A 22,612-nucleotide genomic window follows, 5' to 3' on the forward strand; every position below is an offset into this window, starting at 1 on the left:
CGTGCTCAACAACAAACTGACAAGCCCACAATTCCATGGTATTTATTGGTCCATTCCTTTAATGTGATAGTTATTTTATAAGATAATTCTTTTTCATCCAAATGACCAAATAGACAGTTTTGGGCTTCTGAGTGGGGACAAACTACCCCTTTAAATTCAAAATGTCTCCTAAAAGCTTTGAGGCAACGCTGCCGTCCTTTGTGCCTCTCCCCAGTAAATCAGTTGCTTGGTTCTGTTTGTTTGCAGGGTTTCAAATACTGCTACTAGCAGAAAGTAAAATGATTTGTTCGCATAGAGTTTGCTCTGTTATTGACCTAAGGCAAGAAGCCTGAAAAACTGGAGGGAAATGATCTATTGAAATCTATAATCCTTCCCTCTGCCCTCACCTCACCTCCAGAACATGAGCTTAGGATGCTTGTTAGAATAACTACTTATCTACCCATGACCAGGGGCTGCCCTCCACTGGAATGTTAAAAAGGACCACACCTAAATACTGTGCTGACTCCATTATTTTTGTCCAACTCCAACATCAAAGAAATCCATTACAGTTTATCCCCCAACCAAAGAAAGTAAATGGACTTACTGGAAGGATCAGTATGCTCCAAAAGGGTGACAGAGGAATAAAGAGGAGAATCCAAGTGCCTTTCTGTAGGGCCCTGTAAAAGCTGGGATCCTTCAGCATGAGTTAATAATTTCTCCTACCAACACTACAGCTCCTAAATCCAGCCAGCTTTCAGACATGTTTTCCTGCTCTTCTTGCCACATGGATATCACCTGGCAACCCTGCTTGTTACACACCTGTATTGTGTTGTCTGATTTTCACTGGATACTCTTGGGGTCAGAGACTGGATCTTTTCTGCCTTTTAAGAGTTAAGACACTTACACCTAAGACATAATTACTATACACAACAAGCTTAAAATTCAAGGCACCTTTGTTGGCCCTTACTTTCTATGACTCAACAAATTTGTTACCTTGAGGTGCTAAACACAGCTGTGAGCACAAGAGAGAGAGAAAATGAAGGTCAATTTTTCTACTACAGGAGTGTCTTCTAATTTCATAGAAACCCACTGATGCTGACACCAACATACTGTGCTGGTTTCCCTTTCCTCTGAGGTGTTGTTTTTGTGAAAGTGCAAACCAGCACCTTTCCAGCCACATCTGTCTGCCAAGAAGACTGAGAATCTTTGGCATTTTCACCAGCAGAAATTACAGCACTGAAAGCAAAAGGTACAGTACCAGTGATGCTGAGGGGCACTGTAGAAAGCTGCATGACACAGAAACAATAATAATAAAAAGCTGAAGTCCAGCTAATAAAACATTTTCCAAAGGACAAATGTGACACCGTCTTTCTAGAGGTCTGTCCTTGTGTGCCCTTTTTCTGAGGCATCCAATTAATATTTGGTGGCTGGGATTTCCCCATACTATTAGGAAGGATAATCAGCCCCTGGGAATCCTCAAAGCTGTAACTAAGGGGGTTAATGCCTCCTCTCACCAAGGTAAAGCTGCTGCTGGTCTGACAAGGTCTTAATGCTCCACTCATTGGCTGAGAAAATCTTCCCTGCCCAAGAGCCTTAGGAGGAGGAGGGATTCAGCACCTTACACAACACCTAGTCTTCAGAAATCTTAATTAACAGTTGCTGTGTTATATGTTAAGGCACCTACACAAAAACAGCATCGAATTTTTACTTCCAGGACTAAAATGTATTAGTTCTCATACATTTGCCACACATGGTTAGGCACAATTAGCACCAGGAGGTCACAGGAGGCCTGGGTGACAGGCAAGGACAGCACCAGAATGGGTCTTTTCTGCTGAGAGGCCCTTTGAAGGTCAGGGTTAGAGTGGTTGGCAATCAGCTTCAAAACCTCCTGGCCCATACACCTCACTCAAGCTGGTGACAGGGAAAGTGAATGTCATTCCCCCATGGCTTCCCAAAGGACCAGAGTCAAATAGTCACCACAGTGAAAAAAACACAGGATTCCTAAAGAGAAATTATTCACCCTGGCTCTTGCCCTTTCTGCCTCTTTTTTATTATAGTTTATTTCTACCCCATCAGCATGCTGTAGCACCACCATGCAGTGCCAGACACTCTACAGACAACGGACAGACTGACAGTCCCTCCATCAAGACTAGAGCAGTGCTTACAGTGTGTTAAATCTGGGCTGTTAAGCCCTGAAGTTTTAGGCTGCTACTTTTTGGCTGTACCCTTCGTGTGAGCAGAGCTGGTACTGCCCGTTTCACAGGTAGGAAACCCCTCCCTCCCCTTCACTTGTACTTCTGAAAAATAGAAGATTAAGTTCAATTGACAGAGTTTGCCCTTCAACACTTACAAATGCATCGGCTTGAATTTGCAATGTAAACTCGAGAGCTCCCTGAAATGTGAAAAACAGCAGCTGAATTTGCAGCCAGAGGCAAGTTACAGAATACAACAACTTGCAGTGTAAAGAACCGTAAGGCAAGATGAAGGCTTCCCCAGCCCCTTTGCCTTTAAAATGCCCTGGAAGCACCGAGGCTTTCGGCAGAACACCTTCCCTGCTCTCAGAAGCTGTGACTCTTCATCCTCTCCTCACGAAGACCCAGGGGATTGCTTACTTAGCACACACCAGAGGCAATGGGTAGGGTGAGCAGTCACTGCAGCCAGAAAACCCCAGCAGAGAGCAAAGGCAATCACCCTCCACAGGCGGAGGCTTGGGAGCTGGATTGCGCGGAGCAGACGAAGCCCTCCGGCCGGAGCGCCCGGGCGGAGCAGCCCCCCTGGCCCTGAGGAGCAATGCAGTAAGTGACTCGGGACTGCAGCAGCCGCCGGCTCCCCGGCCGAGCGGGGCTGGAGCCTTGCGGCTTGCGCTGGGAGAGAGGCAACCTCCAGCCCGGGAGCAGTGGCAGAGCTGCACGAGATTTTCGTGCCGTTTCCCCCAGAAGGGAAGGGCTGGAGCCGGGACCGGGGGATGCTCTGGGCGGTGTGCGGTGCAGCGAAGGGCTCGCTCTCGGGTCCTGTGCTGAACAAGTGCTGCTTCCCTGGCAGCTTTTCTCTACAGTCATGTTCGACAGGGGTTGAAACCGGGATGGTGCTTCATAACTGATGCCAGCAGACCTTTGTCTGCTCCTTCTTAATCACGCAGCGCGCTTCCCGTGCTTGGCTGGAAAGTATTTTCTGTACCATTTCTCTGGCGCTGGATTCACAGGGACTGTGCCTTTTGGATAAGGATAAATTGTAGATTGCAACTGTGTGACCGAGTCCCTGGGTGATGAATAACACTTTGACTCGACTTCAGCAGATAAGGCTGATTTCTAGTTTGAGGTAAATTCTTCAAAGCGGTCTGAAATTGCAGGTGCTTTTTTTGTAGATAAATGTTAAGAAGCAGTACTTTAGCACAGCTATGTTTTCTTTCAGATTCAAATGTTCTCTCTGTACCCTGCAGTACCAGCTTCCCGTCTGTACTGGGTTGGAGGGGGAAAGCACGATTTTAAAGTTTGGTTTATAAGGAGAGGGATTTTTACATAGTTTGCAAAAGCGTTTTGCCAAATGAGTTTGAACAATAATTGCAGACCCTTGGAAGAAAACATTTTGCATTTAAAGCAAATTTGACTGTGCAGTTTTTGTTCTGTTAATTTAGGGACTAAGTATTAAGTTGCATCCCTCTGGTTTCTTGATACAGCTTTCTCAGTGACTTAGGAAGGTTTAGAATAACTGCCTGCCTTGACAATAACTGCCATCTTGGGCTTCTGGCATGTTTGGCTCTTTAAGGCAATGCATGGTAACATTTTTTGGAGACCAGTATGTGCAAGTCCCAAAAGTCAGGGATTCTTTTCTTGCTGTTCAGTCAAATGCCAATATTAAATAGCCATTGAGCTCTTGTGAAGGAGCACTAAATTAAAGCAGTCGGTAATTTTCCAACTCTTTTTTTTTTAATTATTTTTTTAAGTGGAGGTTTGTTTAGTTACTGTCAGCTGTTGGGAAACACATAAGCAGTCTTTATATTATGAAGAAAAAAAAATCCTCTTTGATTTATCTTAGTCATTTTAGCTTTAGGCAAAATTTATAGTGTCATTTTATTAGAAGAGATAATTCTCAGAAGTTAGACAAATGAAGTTCAGTTTCTGCTGAAAGGGGATGCAGAGATGCTGCTAAAGATGTGTGTAATGTTTAGTCCCAGGCACAGCCAACAACACTGAGAAATACCCTGGAAGTTATCACACCTTTCCACTCCTGTGCAACATGCATGTCTTGAGACTTCTCTGCTGGAGACTGATGCTCAGGTGCTGTCTCTTCCAGCACTGCAGTCATGAGACTTGTTTCCTTTTTGCCTAAGAAAACCCTTGTGATATATGGTGCTACCGAGTTGCAATTGTTATGATAATGAGCCATTAATAAGTGATAATTATTCCTCATTAGCTGTGCAACTTTGAAGATGGACAAATCTACCAGGAGGATGAATTGCATCTCAATCTGATCTGCTCCCCTCTTCCCTTTCTCTTTATCCCAACTTCTTCCTTTCTGTTTACAAGCACCTGGCAGGTGCTGCAGTTGCTCTTATTCAAGAACCTGACCTTTATTATCAACAGACATTTTCAGGTAAATAATTCTGAGAATTTTAACAAGCTACTGTTTTCAAATTATTTTCTCCAAGGAAGAAAATGGAGAGAGGAAAAGAAATACAAGTAAGACCTGACGTTGGGGAGACACTGGATTCTAATGAGAATCACAGATTGAAAAAAAAATATTGTAGCTGGTTTTCCACCTTGATGAAATTCTGAGTCTTTAATCAAGATATGCTTCCTGAACTGGAATCTTAAAATCATTGGCCAGATATTATTGTTCATGTACAAATTAACATGGAAAACATTAGGCATAAAAGCTGATTTCTCAACAGTCTAAAATAAACATACTAGTAAACAAATGTTTTCACTTCTTCATCCTGTCTTTTAAGCAGTCCTGGCAAAAAGCCTTGCCTCTTAAGTCAAGTTCCCTTTATTGCATTGCAGTCTTACAGAGAGACATGCCAGGGGAAGTTCACCAATTTGAACTTATGTTGCCAGTAATGAGTTGTAAGTCAATTTAATTAACAGTAGTTGCTCAGCATTTATAGCCGCCTAAACTACTTTAATTCAAGTCACTATATCTCTGCCACATTTTCACTTGTAGAAGCACTGACATTCCCTGACAACATAAAATATGACTGCACCATCTTGTCATTTAAGTACCAGAGACAAAACTTCCAATACAAAACTGTCTACAAGAATATGCAAATGGAAGATAAACATGCTCCGTATTTTCAAAGTATAGTGAAAACGTGTCTCATCATTGAACCAGAAGCCAGTGGTGCAGATGAGGTTACATTAAAACATATGACATTCAGCACATTCTCAAAGAGATAAGCTTAACAGTATTTACACAACAGATTTTTTTGCTATTATGCTTACTAGAGCTGTCATGTTTATAACGAAAAATACCTTAGAGCGCCAGTGACGTCCAAAATACATACATAGTCAATTACTTCTCTGACTACAAAAGAAAGGACGTTTTCTTCCCTTCCTGTTATTCAGGGGTAGAATTTCTGATGGTGTCAACTACTTAAATATGCTGCATAATAATTATTTTATTCATATGTATGAAAATGTATCTCTTTGAATCTTCATTATTTGCTGCGAGCATTAAGATTGAACTTAACTGAATTTTTAAAAAAATTCAAATGTATACTTAGACAATCCATTTTCAACAACAAAACAAACATGCTATTATTTGCTGCTATCACTTCTTACCAAGGGCAATTGCTTAATACTCTGTACCAGCTAGAACTCAGGACACTCTTTGCCACAGTGACTGTCTTCACTTTCCACACCCACACGAGCCCCAGAACCTACTATGTGTAAAGCAGCAGTGCAGTAGTACTCAAGGAGGATTAAAGGACTGAGTACTTCCCAAATACTGCTGCCTGAGCTGTTGTTTTAAACAGGAGCAAAAGTCATGCATTTGCCTCTCCCACATGCTGTTCAAAAGGCATAGATAGGCACCAAAAAAACATCCAGAATTAGATCACACTCTACATTTTGCAAAGTATCTTCGAAGTGCACCTGGAAGGCAAGATGACCTTCAGAAGGTGCAGAGGAACTGTTCTATGGTTCCCCCTCACCTTCTCTATTTATTCCATCAAGCTTTAGGCAAGAATTCTGGCATCTGGCTTTACTGAGGATAACTCAACACATTGAACTTTAAAATAAGGCTGTGAAAGTATTTATCCTACTAAACTTGATGGTCAGTGACAGGCTGCAAATCAGACATCTGATTTGCACCAAAACATCTGCAAGAAACTCTAAATGCTGTGTGCTGAGTTCTGAACCTTTATGAGTTCAAAGAATATTTAATGATCCTTTCATCCCTTTTGAACATAAATACAAAGGAAGCAGCATGTGAAGTGAAAAAGGGTTTGCTTGAACAACGGCTGCAGAGACACACTTTCTATCCATATTATTTTAACGTTTAAGTTTCAAATCTATTTCATCTAGCCCTGGTGAGACTGAAGCTCTGGGGCTCCTATCCACAGATACTCTGAATTCACAGTAGTCAGCCAGAGATTTCTAGATAGGAAGAATATCATATCCCCAGTGCCAGTCAGTACTTTGTTCAGAGGGAAAGATGAGGAAATGAGACAGAAGGTTGCTGAAAACACAGATGCTCACATTTCGTTTGCTATAAACAGAAGGATTTATTTCTTCTTACCATAAATCACAGGTTCTCTCTTATTGCTTTGCCTCAGACTTTCAATCAGTGCTGATGGCTGTAAAGATTCGTACACTCATGGAAATCTAAATTATCTGGTGGAAGACCCTCCCCTGTCTCTCCCTGCCCCACCTGATTGATACGATTACTGGAGAATTTGCTGTATCACACACTTAGTGTATATTATAAACTGGTCCAAAGGAGCTGATGTCACCCATTCAATTTTTCTTCCCATATTCAAAGTCAAGCTCCCACTTCCTCTGTCAGCATCACCAGTATATCTACGACTTCTTACCAAATAACCGTATCACACCATATGTTGCAGAATTGTTCTGTTTTTTCACCAGGTTAGTTTAAAATTCAGTGCTCAGTCTGAGCATAATCCAGCCAGGGTGAGATACAGCAACAGATTGTTTTCTCTGCCTCACTTGGAGGCATTAACTCTTTGTCATGTTGAGTCTGGGCATACTCATGCCTTTACCTCCACTACAAAAATGGAACATCTGGACAGTGGGGTTACCCAAATAATTTTTGCATCCTTGTGTTTTCTTTGTGGGGGAATCAGGGGAAAGAACATAACACAGCAATACATCAGAGTGGCTGAGCAGCAGTGATTTTTAAAAAGCCTGGTAGGACCTGTGAGCCAGAAGCTCCAGATCTTGTCAGGGAAGTGTCTCCTATTCTTAGAAGTTCAACTAATGGCAAATCATAACTACTCAAAGTCGTGAAATGAGGATAAAACAAACAAAAAAGTCTGAGCTCTGAAAAAATAAACAATGCATTATTTTTGTCTTCCATTTTGGGGGAATTTTTTAGGGTTCATGCTTCAAAACCTTTATCTACAAGCACCTTAAAGTATTTAGAGAAAAGAATTTGAGATCCTTGCACAGTAACCCCACCAGGGCTTAAGAAACATCACCACATCCAAAAATCATGCAAGTTATAAAAGTTAGATAACCTCTATATTTAGTAACAATTTTAAAAAGCATTACTTTCTTTGTTACAAATTTATACCCTTGTCTTTGTGACCCACAGCCAGTGTAAATGTTTCCTAGGAATAAAAATGAAAGGATTTTCTAGTGTCTGCATCTGCAAACCACCAGAAAACACTGTTTTCTGGATTGTATTCTGCTGCCAAGTTCCCTGTATTACTATTGCAGTTTTACAGGTTGTAACCAAAAGGCAGCAAGAAAGGAAATATTCAAGTAAAACTGATCCAATCCTTGATCAGTTGCAGAAGTATTGAAAAGGTCTCTTCTTTCTCTTTTCATGTGCTGAATTTAGTCAGCACACTGAAGATGACCAGCATTATATTCTCTCTCATTCAGGTCCTCTCACACCAGACCAGCATTTACAGTTCTCATCTTCATGCTCACTATGGGTATTTTCTGGAAAGAAGCAGGTTCTCCTGTTCAGAAAACACCTGCTATCACTTCCTAACATTTTCATTCTGCCAGATCTTAATAATGAGATGTTAGGAGTTGCCTGGGGAATGGGAACAGGTTGGTAATATCAAGCAAAAAACCATCTAGCCTGTAATTGCATCTGTAAAGGAGTTTTTCTCCAGCTGCCTTCTGCTCTGGGTCTTGATCCCAAATCCATGGAAGGCAGCGAGGAGACTCCCATTGGCTTTGGATCAGAACCTAAGAGACTTCTGTGAAAGGCATAATGAGAATATTTTGTATTCTACAGCTATTTGCCTTTGCAAAAGTTACTCTGCTTGTGGTGCAGAACAAAAAGCAGTGCAAGAGATCCTGACCTTGTGAGCAGTCACCTCTGTGAGCAACCCCCTCCTGTGCCAGCCTTTCTGCAGTGGCTTTATTTGCCCAAGTCCTTGCATATACATTAAAGATTTATAATGGGACTGTTGCAGACAATGAAGTTCTGTTTTTTTCTAATAGTCTCTTGATTTAAATTATGTGTGGAACAGAGGAAAGAGTATTAAAAGAGGAATGAAAGCATAATAGAAGCATAAATAAAATTTGGGTTTTAAGTAGACAGAACATAACTTTTCTTATGAAGAATAGGGAGAATGTTTTGTGTAGTACTCCATGGCCTAGGATTTTATTTAAACTGCCCTTTAGACACTATTAAATCTCAAAATGTAGCCCAGTAGAGAAAACCAGCATGGGAACGTGTCTTTTTTTTTTTTCTTTTTTTTTTTTTTTTAAGCATTTACTACATATAAACCTCATAAACCTGAGATTTTGGTAAGAAAGAATAAGTACATAAAAATGAGTCAGTATTTCTGAAAGAAACAAAACCAAAAAGCCCCAATACATCAAGATATGGAAAGGAAATGAAAGCAATGCATATAACCCACAGGAGAATTTCCTTCATCAGTACTTAGCATTGAAGTATTTATTGTATTTAACATAAAGGAAAAGCAACATGTCACCTGAATGGGTCCCAGCTGGATACACCTGTCTCTCTTGGCCAAAGCAGCAGCCAGGGGAAGGGGGATATTTATGTGCTGCTTCATTTCAAACTTACTGAACAAGACTTGAACAACAAGCAGTCATGAAAACAGCTGATATTAGTATTTGTTTCCAAAACTATCCTGTGACAACATGACTGACTTGAAATAACATTATCTTGCTGTTAAAAGCACAATCCATGGAGAAACCATCACTGTCCATAAGAGCAAGAAATTGAATAACAGTAAAATACAGAGAGGACATTTTATACATAATTGTGTGCATCTACACACATGCACAGATGTAAACCCTGGGGTTCATTTCTGGGGTTTCCACCAGCCATCCATTAAAAGGGCTGCTAAAAAGGACTTGAGAGGCACTGGAGCCCATAAAGAACAAATTTTTTTTGTTAGTATTTATCCACAGTGGCACCCCTGATCTTCCTTTCCTTAGCTTCCAGACCTGAACAAACTGTACCTCATAAGTGCTGCTACCTAAGCCTGTCTATGAGTGAGGGAAACGCAAATTAAATTCAACAGAGACTGAGCAAAACAGGCAATCTGAGTCAACAAAACAACTTTCTTTTGGTTCCCTGCAGTTAGAATCTTGCTCTAAAAGTGATGTTGTTTTTGAGTGATGTTTAATCAGCCCCTTGTTCATACACCTGAACTGACTGGTAGGTTTTTGGGTTTTATTTTGACTAGTGTGTAGTGTAGTATAAATGTAATGAGCATGGAACAAATTTTCTGTGATATTTTCCCCAGATTTCAGACACCTGGACTTGCTATATATGTAGTAGCTGAACCCTATCAGCCTGCAGATCACTTCCAAATATGAAGGATCAGTCTCCCATTCATATACAATAGAGTTACCATCGATATCGTAGCAATCCAGTCCCAGAGATTCAAAATTAAAGTGTATATGTAAACATGCTGCCCTCAAAACCATTTAAATATGCTCCAGTGACTTCACTGGGTAGTCCGGTAACAGAGGACCTCATTGCATTCTTCTTAGTTAAAATTCACAGAAGGTAAAGCTTAAAACTTAATTTGAAAGACTGGCTGTATGAGGGAACCACCAGGACAATGAACCTTGGCTGGGCTGTTTTATACAGTCTGTCATATAATGGTTTGAATTTACCTGTTTTTCTGAGGTGGAGTCTGTTACTCTGCCCCAGCTGACAAGAGGTGACTCCTAAAGATGTATTCCCTCAGTGCTTGCTGTCTGGAAAAACAGAACCCCACCTTAGTGGAAATAATGTTTGAATAAGAAATTCACTACCTTACCTGCAGCGAGTGCAGTTATGTGTTCTGTGATAGTAATAACTGGAAGGCATCAACATGAGCCCTGCTAGAAACAGCCCCAGAGCAGCTTGGAAAGCTACTTTTTCAGGTGAATGAAGTAAAGAGAAACTTTTAATCTCCAGGAAACATGAGCCTTTCTAGTGCACTTCAAAGCCTTGGCCAGCTGGAAGCAAACACTGCTGCACAGCCTGTTTGGAAGCTGATTCCAGCACAGGAATTGGAATAAATGAAATTGGCATCTAAAAGGAGGTTTTGTGGAGTCAACGCTTTCTAAGCAGAGGACAGAGAGATTTGGCAAGGTTGGTGCATATATTATTGAAGTTTTATGTCACAAAGGGGTAATCCCAGATCTAAATCTGAGCCAGCTGAACTTGCAGTGATCTTGAAGCCCACCCTGTTCAGTTGGGTCTCTCAAGTGATGCTGCTTGGCTCTGTGGCCTCGGTGTGGGTAGGTGAGTGTTAGAGACCGTCAGAGAACACATACATGCAAAAAGAACCCCCTCATCATTTTTGCACTAACCTGAGATTTTCTGCAGTCCCTACTACCCACCTACTAGAGATAAGGCTTTTATGGGGATAGTTGTCAGAGAGTGAGGGTGGGAGTGCTGAGAACGGGACTAACTCTGCTGGCTTTGTGTTGTTCAAACTGAAACATTTTTGAAAGGAATCATTCAGAAATGGAAACCAGTGATTGTTGGCATCATACTCAGAACACTGCCTGGGGACACCAAAGGGCACAAATTCTTTCCTGATATCCTGAATACAGTGCAGGAATGTTCTCCAAGTGATTTTCACAGCAAGAAAAAGATCGCATTTTCTTATTTATGTGCAGATATCGATTTGTAGCTTAAGCAAGTATCTACAAAATATCACAGCCTACAGCAGGGTTTTTTTTTTTCAATAATAGTAGAGAAGGCCACAACACTGGCACTTCTAGCAGAATTTTGTCTGTTTGGTTTGGTAAGAATGGGATACTCTGTATAAACAAAGCCTTGTTTCTTTATTTGTGTAAGGATCAGAACTGTTTTCTTTAGCTTTCTTTTTTTCCCCAACAATTCATTCCTCTAATCCCCTCATGCTCCTACATTAAAAACTTTGGCTGTATTGAGAGGTCACTTCACTGACAATTTAAGGCAGACAATAGGAAACAAAAAAAAGAGGCAATGGAAAATGTCACTCCTCAAAGAAAGAAAAATAATAAACAACAGGACTGTACTGCCTCACCTACTACTTTTATTCCTTTTTAAAAAAACCCTGTTCCTTGCAATGCTTTCTTTCCTCCTCCACTTGCAAGTTACATCTACTTATACTGAGCTCAGATACATACAATAGTTCACACCACATTTAGGGCTGTTCCAAGGGGATCCTTGATAAGTGATAGTGGTGAGACCACAAACTGTGTGACTGGAGGGCACTGAGAGTCCCTGAACACCCAGGGTAGGGAAGCAACAGTTTTGGGATGGGCCAAGTGACCTTGTTTTGGGGTGTGTGGGGATTCCTCAAAACAGCTCATCATCAGCTGAAAGCATCTCTTCAAGTGCAAGGTGGATGGCACTACAGAACCTTAACAACAGGGGATTATGGATGACTCCTTCTCAGAAGAGGGGACACTGTACAACAAAACACCAGCAGATCCCTGGTTAGAGCCAGAGAGAAGTGGCTGCAGGACCAGTCGGTGGTTGGCTGAGACACTGACCAGGGTGTCATGGGCATTTGAGATGCTCAGGAAGGATCATCCTGCCCTGAGCTCACCTCTGGGCAGCTGTTAAAGGGAAACTTGTTTAAGCTACAGGGAAAAGTTTCAAGCCATGATTTTTCATGACAACTGGGGCAAAGTCCATGGAGCCCAGTGTACTGGATGGGCTGTTTTCACTCCAGGAAAGCCAACTATGAAATAATTTTCCAAATACTATCAGGCAACACAAGTGCCTGATCATCTCAAAATGTTGCAGAATTATTCTCTCTCTCTCTCTCTCTTCCTACAAGTGATGTTCCCTACAAATCATTCTCTTGTTGCATTACTACCACACCAAAATAGAATTCCAAGGAAGTAATCCCCACCCCAAATTCCTGTCTCAGTCAGAGTTGTCATCCTAGAGGCAGAGAAGCCCTGGGAAACCCTCAAGGGACTTTGCCATCACTGTTTTTCTGGGCAAAAATCACAGACAATAACCAAAACAACTAGTATAGTATTTTAAATGTGTTTTCTGCAAGAACCTGACTTTGCCTTTAAACAGATAATCTTGGGGAAATAAAGAAAAGTCTGTTTTTCAAAAAAAGGTTAAAAACATTTAGTATTTTGCCTTTTTATGTAAAGATATAACCTTTTTTAGTAGATGCCCATCACTAGAGCTTTTTTATTGAAGTCTGGCTTTCTGTTTAGGTCTCGTATAAGCTGAAAAATGAGTAATTTGAATGTTTCTACATAGTTGAAAAGTTTGAGTCCCATTGACCCCATGGGTCTCACTGTAGCAGAGCAAAGCCAGGACTGGGCTCACCAAGGTGCCCAGTTTTCCTGAGAGGAAGGGGCTGTGTTGGCAGCAGTTCCACTCAAGCACCAAACCAGAGCTGCAGCTCCTCTGCTCTCACTTTTTCCTCTCTTCATCATATGATCCAACAGTGTCTCACCCATGAAGTATCTGAAAATTTTGGTATGTTTGATTAAGAAAGATAAAGTTCCTCCACCAGCTCTATTAAATTCACTGGGCTTCCTAAAAGGAGGATCTTTGAACAGCAGGAGGATCTTTGAACAGCAGGAGGATCTACCATTGCATATGCAGACATCAGTTGTATTAAGCAACTGCCCAGTAGCACTTTTCTGAAATATCTGGAACTTCTACTTCATGGAGAAAGTCAGCACTTTGTGGAGAGTTTTATGCCATAAACCAGACTAGTCACCATGAGGGGAAAATAAGAATACCTGTTCCTGCAACATTTTCAGAGTGATTAGACTAATTTTCAACCTTTCCTGCACACAATCTATCTTCTAATATCCCACCTTACTTCACAGCAGCAGACATCTTTCTGTTCTAAATTTTTGTTTTTTCCTTCATTATCGATGCATTTCTCTTTAAAACAATGGATTATTGCAAAATGCATCTCTAAGGGAGATAAGAAAGCAAGAGCAGCTGCAAACAAGGCTTTGGAAGGCTGTGCCAGTTCTCCCAGGTGCAGCACCATGTCACTGCTGCTATTAAACATATTCATCACCTTGAAAGCTAAACCAAAGAGAATTTTAAAACAAGAAATAAAATTAGAAGACCAAGCATGTAAGGGTGAGGAAAGCCAGATCAGATTCAGTACTTACTAGGATAAGTGAAATCAGAGTTAGGCTCTTAATCATGATCTCAATGTTCTTCCCAGTATTTTTATTATTCTGAAATAAAAATCAGTAAATGCTCTTAACTACAACCTTATGTCAGAGAGAAAAGGAGGACAGCCAATTTTCTACAGTTTTTTGGCTTTTCTCATATAACATATAGATTAACTATTGCATCTTTTTTTCCACTTGATCTCATGGTAATGAGATCTTAATGAGTTTCCTCCCATGATTTGAAGAGCTGAATACAAAGAATTAATTCTATTTCTAAAGAGATTTTCTGGACAAAAAAAAACCCAAACTGTTTTCTATTCTTAGCTTCTTCTGGTTGCATTATCACTTTTTCCTCCACACAGCTCTGGCTAATACAAACTTGTATTTTATTAACCTGTCATTCAACAAGCCCATAAAGAAGTTGGCAAGCAGGTTGTTAAATAACTAGTGAAGTTCTTGTAAAAGCAAATTTAGCAAGTGAAACGTGTTTGACTGAATAACAGCCACACCTTCAACACAGCAAAGAGAATTCTACAAATCTTTTTTAGATGTTTAGGTCTCAGTAACTTTCTGAGAAGCCACTGCTTTAAAACACGACACTAGCAGGAACACAGAAGATAAAATCTGGGGTAATTTGTGTGCAATCCTTCTCAAATACACAGCATTTGCTTGTCCAGCAGAACCACTACAGGGACTCTGAAAGGGTCCTGCTAAAATCACTGCTCTGTGAAGTCCTTGCTGGTTACTGTTTAGAAAATGAATTTGGGAAGGAAGAAACTAACTTTTTCACCAAATTACAAAAAAGGGGGATGAAGAAATAGTTTCCAGCTGCTGGAACTAAATAAGGTGAAGAAGTGCAAGTGCATGCAGAGGAGAAAACCACAGTTCTCCTGTGCTAAGAGGAAGGAATGACAAGCAAAAGACACTCAGGAAAATACTTCTGTGTGAGGAAAGATTTGTACATAATCAGCCTCTGTTTGCTGAATAATGGTTGCCGAAATAATTCCATGGTAGCTGATGTTGTTTTCCCTACTTGAGTGGCATAGCAATAACAAACACATTTATTATTCATTAAATGACACCAAAGTACTTGAATATGCCTCAACATTTCCAAACAGTGCTCAAATTGCAGCAATACAACACTTCTCACCTAATTTGACATATTAGCTGCTAAGTATTACAGTTTGCAGCTTAAACTTTGAGTGCTGGAAGGTGGGGGTAATTTTCTTCACTGCGTGTTCTAGATAAGGTATGAGAGCTGGCATTGACAGAAGAGCATAGGAGCAAATATTTCCAGATGGAATGGAAAAATGGAGAATCACTTGAGTAGCCAGAATCAAACCCTGAAAAAGAAGCTTTTCTCTAAGAAAAAAAAAGAAGAAAATAAATGAAAAATGGGGTTTCAACTTGTACACAGCTCAGTTCTTCTTGATTTTAAAATAGGATTAATAAAATTCACCAAGCTCATAGGGTGTGAAATGAGGAACAGGACATTTCTAAAGTAAAGGCAGATCCATAGATAGATGCTCTAGTAAAGTGCCTGAATTGTTTTGTGTGAGGGGTTGGGTTTGTGTTTTTTTTTTTTTTATATACAAACAGAAAAAAAAATAAAAGGAGGGATTAAGAAGATTGACTGTTGTGGTTTTCTAGACTTGCTGTTTGGAAACAAGTCTTCACGTTGCTGCCTTAGATGGCCACAGGGTCCCATCCTACATCTGCATGATGGAGAGCTCTGCATAGTGTTTTCCTGACTGCCACTGCATGCCAGAGCAGGTAGATGATTTATGGACTTTGTTGTTTATGAGGGTAAATGAGGACAGAACTATGCCCAGTCCACTGTGTCTCAAATAATTCCTTGAGGTTATGAAGTCTGCACAGCACTGCCTTACTATAGGTTTATGCCAGCACAAAAATCAAAATAACAGGGAGAGAACTACTGAAGCAAAATGCATGGGGGATGTATCAAAGCATATAGTGCTGTGGGAGAGGAATTTATCTACAGCTGAACCATATCAGCCATGGAGAAGAGCCACACTTTGTCCCCAGTGAATGCCCAGAGCTTCCAGTCACACACTCCTGGATTGTACTATTGTCACCAAGGGCAGCATTTGACAAACTGGATCTACGAATAGAGTCCTGCAAAGTTTAGGGTGTAAGTAAGTGAATCTGAAAGCTAAATAGTTTTTCTTCTTAAAAGGTTGGTACATGAAACACCAGCAATTACCAATGTTGTGCTCTGTTAAATACAAAGAGATCAATTGTTCTTTGATCTAAAAACAGGCTGCAATACAATGAACAATAGAAGTGGGATGCTTTTTAGGCAGCATGGAAATTACTGCTGCTAGTCTTCAAGAGTCCAGAGACACTTATAGGCATGATCCCACATTATTGAAGCTGGCAGTAACATCTCAACAAGATGCAAAATAAGGCTGAAAATGAATAAGTCCATTGGTATTGTTGTTATTTACTGCATGTCTCCCGAAGAGGAACATGGAACTGCAGGTACCTATAGGGTGTTTCCCAGAGGGCTGCCTGTGTTGTCTCCAAGCCCTGACAGTGACAGAACTGCCATTCATGAATCCCAGCACATCTTAGGAGTTAAGGCTTAATGCAAGGAGTTCTCTTTTTGATACCTTAATTCTTGCTTTCCTAGTAATAAGGTCAGGCCTTGAAAACTGAGCTGTTGTTTGGGGCAAATGCTACTGAAGTGGTTAAATGAGGCTGTGGTCTCGGGAAGCGTGGGACAGCATTTAGTATTCAGTTATAAAATGGAAACGTCCAATATTTTTAAATCAAATACTCTTGAAAAGGTCCTCTGTTAGGAAGAAAAGCCTTCCAAACAGAGATTTCTATCTACTTTCCCCAAGTCCACAGTTCTTTAGTGTTTCTGTAAGCAGTAATGCTTTTGTCCTGCAAGACAAATACCCACTGATTGGAATTTCTAATGACTCTTAGGTCAGGCTTCCTATATATTTGCTTAATTAATTTCTCTGACCTTCCTTCTATTTAATACTCAAGATGACAAAATTTCATTTTAACAGCTGTATGGAAGCATTTATGATGTCAAAGGCTTTGTATTAATTTACTAAGAAATTTATTTTGAGCCATTAAAAAAAAAAGCCTGGTCAGCATATGATTTGTTTTTTTCAGCTCAATCTAATATCATTTGTCACACGGATTTAAATTAATGCAAACACATTGACCTACAGGAATGAGATGGCTACTGTTTATTGAGATGTGAGGAAATAATCTGAATTGCAGGGAGAATTTCAGATAAAAGCATTTATTTTTACAGTTGGAAAGTTCCTTCCTACTTGTAACTAGCAAGGCTTCAATTTTCTGCCTCAACATTCAGTAGCAGAGATGGAGACTGGAAGGAGCAAGTACCACATTCAGTACATAGATTGCAATCAACAGGGTATCCCAGGTGCCTTCCAGCAGAGAAACCAAATACTTAGAGCACACAATTCAGTAGGACAGTATTAGCACATTAGTATTAGATAGTATCTATGTTAGAAGTCAAAGGCATTGGAATAGATTGGCTCTTAAATGCCACTAGGAACCATTCTCATTAAAGTCTACAAGAATTCAGTAACCTAAACACAATTAGGTATCTTGGCCTTACTGCTTTACTTCTCAGGGCTGCCTTAAGTACATATTTAAAGTTAAGCATGTGTTTAAACCCTTAGGTGAAAACTACATTCAGGTAAGTAACCTAAAATTAAAATACCAGCCTAACTCTTGTATAGTTGCAGATCAAATTTATTTTGACAACAGGTTAACATGAGACATGGCTGAAACAGAGAGCCTAGAGCTAGACGGATTGTGTGATTTCAGGTTGGGCAATTAAAATACAAAGCCCAGAGACACTGCCTTTCAAATGTGTTGTGTTAAAGTTCTGCCAGGATTCTCTTCTCTGCATGCATGCCAGTGAACTGGAGCAATTGCCTTACTACTACATAGAAAATTATCAAGAAAATAATTTATTTAGTCTGCTTAAAGAAGGGGGGATAAAACACTGGGCTGGTATTTCCATGATGATTATGCTGTTATTATTTTTTTTAATTAACATTGAGCAACCTGCACTGCAGCCAGCTTCCAGACACTTCAGAAGTGCCCTTCTCATTCTCTGGCTGGAGAACAAAAGCCTTCATTCTAGACAAGAGTAGGATAAATAATATTTCCATTCTAGGACACTATGTAAAACTATTTTCCCTAGAATCTCTCATGCACAGGCAGAGGAAGCAGAGTTTTGATTTTACTGTCTCATCTTACAGGCAGGGATATTAACTTTTTTCCCCAGTCTCTGAGAAATGAAATATAAGCTGACCATGCATCAGAACAGATGGAGCCCCAGGTCTGAAGATCCCACACAGGAGCAATTCTTGCCTCCATGCTTCTATAACTCAATGCACTATTTACCAGGGTAGAATTGGACATCACCATTCTCACCCTACTGAGCTGGGATAAATGGTTATTTCCACCTGTCCATCCAACCATCCATCATTCTTCCCTCTCTGCTAGACCCCTGCAGTTTGCCAGTGTAACTCCCAGACCTGCTCTGGGTTATTAAGGGGGGAATTTTTAAACACTTTCGACAGATGTGAAACAACAGAGATAATTATACCAGAGATTTAGCATTGGGTAGGGTGAGAGGAAAGAAAGAGCAGCTGGGTACAATGCTCTCAACTCCACTTGTCTGACCACTCACTTCTACCTCTTCCTAGTTGCTGAACTTTATACAACCACTGGAAAAGTCTCCTTCAACTCATAAAGGCTCCAGACCTACCTCTATTGATATCAGTGGGGCAGAGGCAGCTGACTGTACCAAGTGACAATATCTGACTTGTGGAAACCCACATGAATTCCAAGCTGCCTGACCCAAATAAGCAGCCACAGTTGACTGCACCCCATCCTGGTGCAATGGTATAACACTATGCTGTGCTCAGTCCTTAATAGAAACAGTCTTCAGAAGCTATTTTAATCAATTAAGAACAGTTGGACCCTTTAGCACATGGTTACCACCATCTACTTTTTATGTACTTAAATTGCAATTATGGACAGAAAAAAATGTTCATTATCTATTGACCTCTTTTTACTCAAGTGAATTAAGTCTACTTCTCATCTGCATTCAAAGCCCAGCTGCTTCCTGGCTGAAACAGATTCTGTGGGCTTTTTATATCCAGTAGCAACGCAGCAATGCCATATGTAAGGCCAGGGTGTGTGGGGGAGCTGGGATGTCTCCTGGCTCCTGAATTATCAGGCTGTTCCAAGTTCCAGTGCAGAATCATTCCCAGGATGGTGATTCATGAAGTAGGCAAAGAACCTAGATCCAGCTTCCAGGCTGAGTTTTCAGGGTTAGAAAAGCAATCTTGCTTCTCAAGGGGAAAAATAAAAGGGAAAGAAAGATAGTTTTTAAAGTCACTTTCTATAACACAGAAGATCTCCAAGACTTTATTTATCCAACAGACTGGGGACAGAGTAAACAGGGTGAATGGATAGTGAGGAAATTTTCCTAAACATGTATAAATAGCAAGCCATCACACTTCCACTGAAGAAGCAAAATTTGCAGAAGGAACAAGCTACTACTCTTTGAAGTGCATCTGACTCCAAGGACTGAAGTGTCTTCATACATCGCCTCAACTACCGACAAACCACATCAGAAATTCAGGGCAACACACAAGAGCTGCTGAGAACACAAATGCTCATATTTCCCAAATGACATTTGTGCAAGTTGCTTTTGACCATAATTAGCTTTGTCAGAAGACCTTAAACAGAAAGGGATGGAGAGGGGTCCCTGCAGTCTAAACCAGCAGATACACACACCAGAGTGATGGGTAAGGATGTCCCCTGTTTCTTCAAAGCATCTGCGTTGCTTCCTAACTACCCTGTCATTGGATGGACAGGTATGCACAGGCTAGCAACACTTCACCAGCAGATTGCTAATAGAGCTTCAAGGTTATATTTGTAAGAAACCAGGCAACTGCTTTCATTGGTACCCCCTGCAGTAGGTCACCAACAGAACAAGCAAGCCCCAGGGTAGCATTCTGGAAGTTCCTTCACAAGCTCAGGGAAGTTTTAAGCTGGGACAAAACAGCCTATCAGGTCTTCTGTGAAGACTTGTTACTTTAAACTACACCTTCAGTAGATGCCAAAGGAATAACCTGAACACTTTGTGGTCAAGCTTAGGTTTTGATGTTGCTCCTATAATATGTAACTACGTCATTCTAAAAAATGCATATCTGGCCATATTGAATATCAGATACTTGCTGGCACTTATTTTTCAAAGTCAAAACTCTGCTTGGACTTCCCTTTGAGAAAATGAGGGGTTTATTAGTTGGCAGAGAAGGCGAGGTGATACCAAGGGGAATTTGGCTTGGGAATGCAGTGTTCCAGTTAGAGCATCCTTTCTGTCAGAAAGGCATTCCTCAGAGAGAAAGCTCAGCAGGATTTCCTGAGGCTGCTTCGCTTTCAGACCTGGTTTTATGGGGGTCTTGGAAGGTACTGTGATGGTGCCTTCAGACACATGGACCCAGCCAGCAATGCACAAACACCACTGTCTTTCTCCTTGCATGGTCAGTAGTGAGTCAGTGTGTGGCACTTGCAAAGGGAAAAAAAAAATAGTTGAGGGGGAAGAGAGCTGAGGTTTGTGCTCATTTCTGCATAATACAGGAAATGCCAGCTGGGGGCTGCCAGTCTGTATGGCCCACAGATTTCATAGAACTGTCTTGGAAGCATAAACTTTACTCAGCCTGAATATCACATTGGGTCTCACTCTCCTCAGACCTGACCACCCAGATATCCATGGACATAATACTACCTGTGACTGTCCTGCTCAAGAGGGACATTTGTCAGGCATTTCAGTTTAGTCAGCCCAGGCATACTGGGTTAAAATTAAGCAATCATTTTCTAGCTGCCCTCAGTTTGTCTGGTTGAAGTCAATGCAGCTTTTATGAGGCATGTTATTAGGAAAATAATTTCTCTAGAAAACAACAGCCCACTGCCAGTGCAGCATTTATGAAACTAATTTAGTTCAAGGGTGCTCACAGTCAAGTAAATGCAAGCCAACCATTATTCTCTGCTAGGGAAAAGTCATTCTAAGAAAGGTACCCAGCAATGTGCAGACCATATTTTAACTTGCCCATAAAGTGCTGTTTTCTAACTTAGGGTTGTATATCTCTCTGCTTTTGAATGGTTTGCAGTTGTCATGTTCATTCAACCCAGGAAAGATTCCCTGGACAGCTCTACCCTCTGAGCCCCATTATTCACTCAGGGTATCACTCCAGGGTTGATGACCTTGGTGACACCACATGCATCAAGTTATTTGGGAGCAGCTTCTCCAACCTCCTGCCTGCACTCTGTCTTCTGTAGCAACCAGCTAACACACCTTTCCTGCTTGGAAACTTGGTGTATTTATAATAACTAAATGTTATGGCCATCTCAGGCTCCTTTCTGTTGCTGCCCCCCTCATGTAAATGAATGGAGACACTTAAGTAAATCTCAATTTGTAAAGTTCAATTTGAAGAAGAGACTTAAACAGGAAGCCCAGCACAGTTGAACACTGATTTGACTTATGGACTGTGGGGCAGTGTTGGAGGCTTCTGTTATTAAATGAGATTGCTTTTATCATTGCTTAGTAGATTATCCTAGTTCTTAACTGTTACTTTCAGTTTACTTAGAAAGAAAAAAAAAGACACAGGATTTTATTTGCCTTCTGTTAGAAGTGTTAACTCTTAAACTCTGTTAAAATGGAGGTCTGTCCATCCCTGCTACAGGTGACTCATACAATCCTGCTTTAAATAGCCAGCTGGAAGCAAAACAAGGCTTTGTCCTACCATAGAGAACTCCTATGGCCTGTGTTAGCTCCCACTGCAACCCAGGATGTGCACACAAAGATCTCATTTTCATGTCACTATAGAACAAATAAAACCCCACAAAATAAAATGACCAGGGAGGCTGAGTGAAGAGGAAACCATTTTCCCTCAGCCACTGCAACCAAGTAATTCTTTGTGTTAATCTTTAGTGACAGTGGAGAAAAATAAAAAGCTTTGGCATTTCTATGCATCAGCAACACTGCAAAGCTGATGAAAACCAGTTGCCTTTGTTCACCTTCTAAGAAAAGACCTATGCTAAACCACAATGAAGTTATAAAGGCTCTTTCCTCTATTTCCTTTTCCCCTTCCCCAGTCAAAACCCTGCTTTAAGAAACCTGACTGTTGCTGGCACAGGAGCAGGAGCAGCTTCTGAACCCAGCACTGACAGAATAACACTGGGCAGAACTGCAGCTGAGCACCAGAAAAACAAGTGCTGTTTGGGAGCTGAACGTTCTGTCTTTCCAGATGCTCCCAGACTTGGCTGTGGGCACATCAAACCTGTGGGAGATCTGGAGTCATTCCTTGCCATAGCACACAGCAGTAGGACCATCTAGAAGACCCTGAAGGCAAAACAATCCAAGAAGAAGGAAAGAACATTTAGTCCTAAAAAACCCCAAAAGTTTCAGATCTGCTTTTGTGCATATGTAAAATACATTTGAGCAAAGGCTAGTCCTGTAATGAGGTAAGACTGCAGTCCAGATACCTCCTATGCTAACCTAAATCTTAACACAGAAGTACACCAAACAAGGCAGGGAAATCTAGTTAATCCTAATGGTATCATCACATCTTGCTCCCTGCATGGTTTTAAAGCTCATTGGCTGGGTTCTCCATACTGATTAAGTGTCTGGAGAGAAGGTGTTCAGAGGTAATTCAATCTTTTTCAGGACACAAGGATCTGGGGATGTAATTTCTATCTGTTAGATGTGCACGTGTTTCTGGCCCCAAGTCAAGCGCCCTGCACGAGAGCCAGTCTCCATTGCCTGCACT

The 22,612-nt window shown here is 40.9% G+C and overlaps 1 protein-coding gene across 3 annotated transcripts in view; it reads left to right on the plus strand.

Annotated features, from left to right (window-relative positions):
• The first annotated feature begins 2,544 nt into the window (after positions 1 to 2,544).
• CTXND1 (cortexin domain containing 1) overlaps positions 2,545 to 22,612 on the plus strand; it is a 34,792-nt gene continuing 14,724 nt past the window's right edge. For all 3 annotated transcript variants that reach the window (XM_051628073.1, XM_051628072.1, XM_051628074.1), the window contains exon 1: positions 2,545 to 2,774. The gene's annotated coding sequence lies outside the window, so the exon portion shown is untranslated. The remainder of the gene's footprint in view (positions 2,775 to 22,612) is intronic.

The sequence above is a fragment of the Apus apus genome, chromosome 10 (assembly GCF_020740795.1).
Source record: "Apus apus isolate bApuApu2 chromosome 10, bApuApu2.pri.cur, whole genome shotgun sequence".
In the NCBI taxonomy this organism is placed as follows: domain Eukaryota; kingdom Metazoa; phylum Chordata; class Aves; order Apodiformes; family Apodidae; genus Apus; species Apus apus.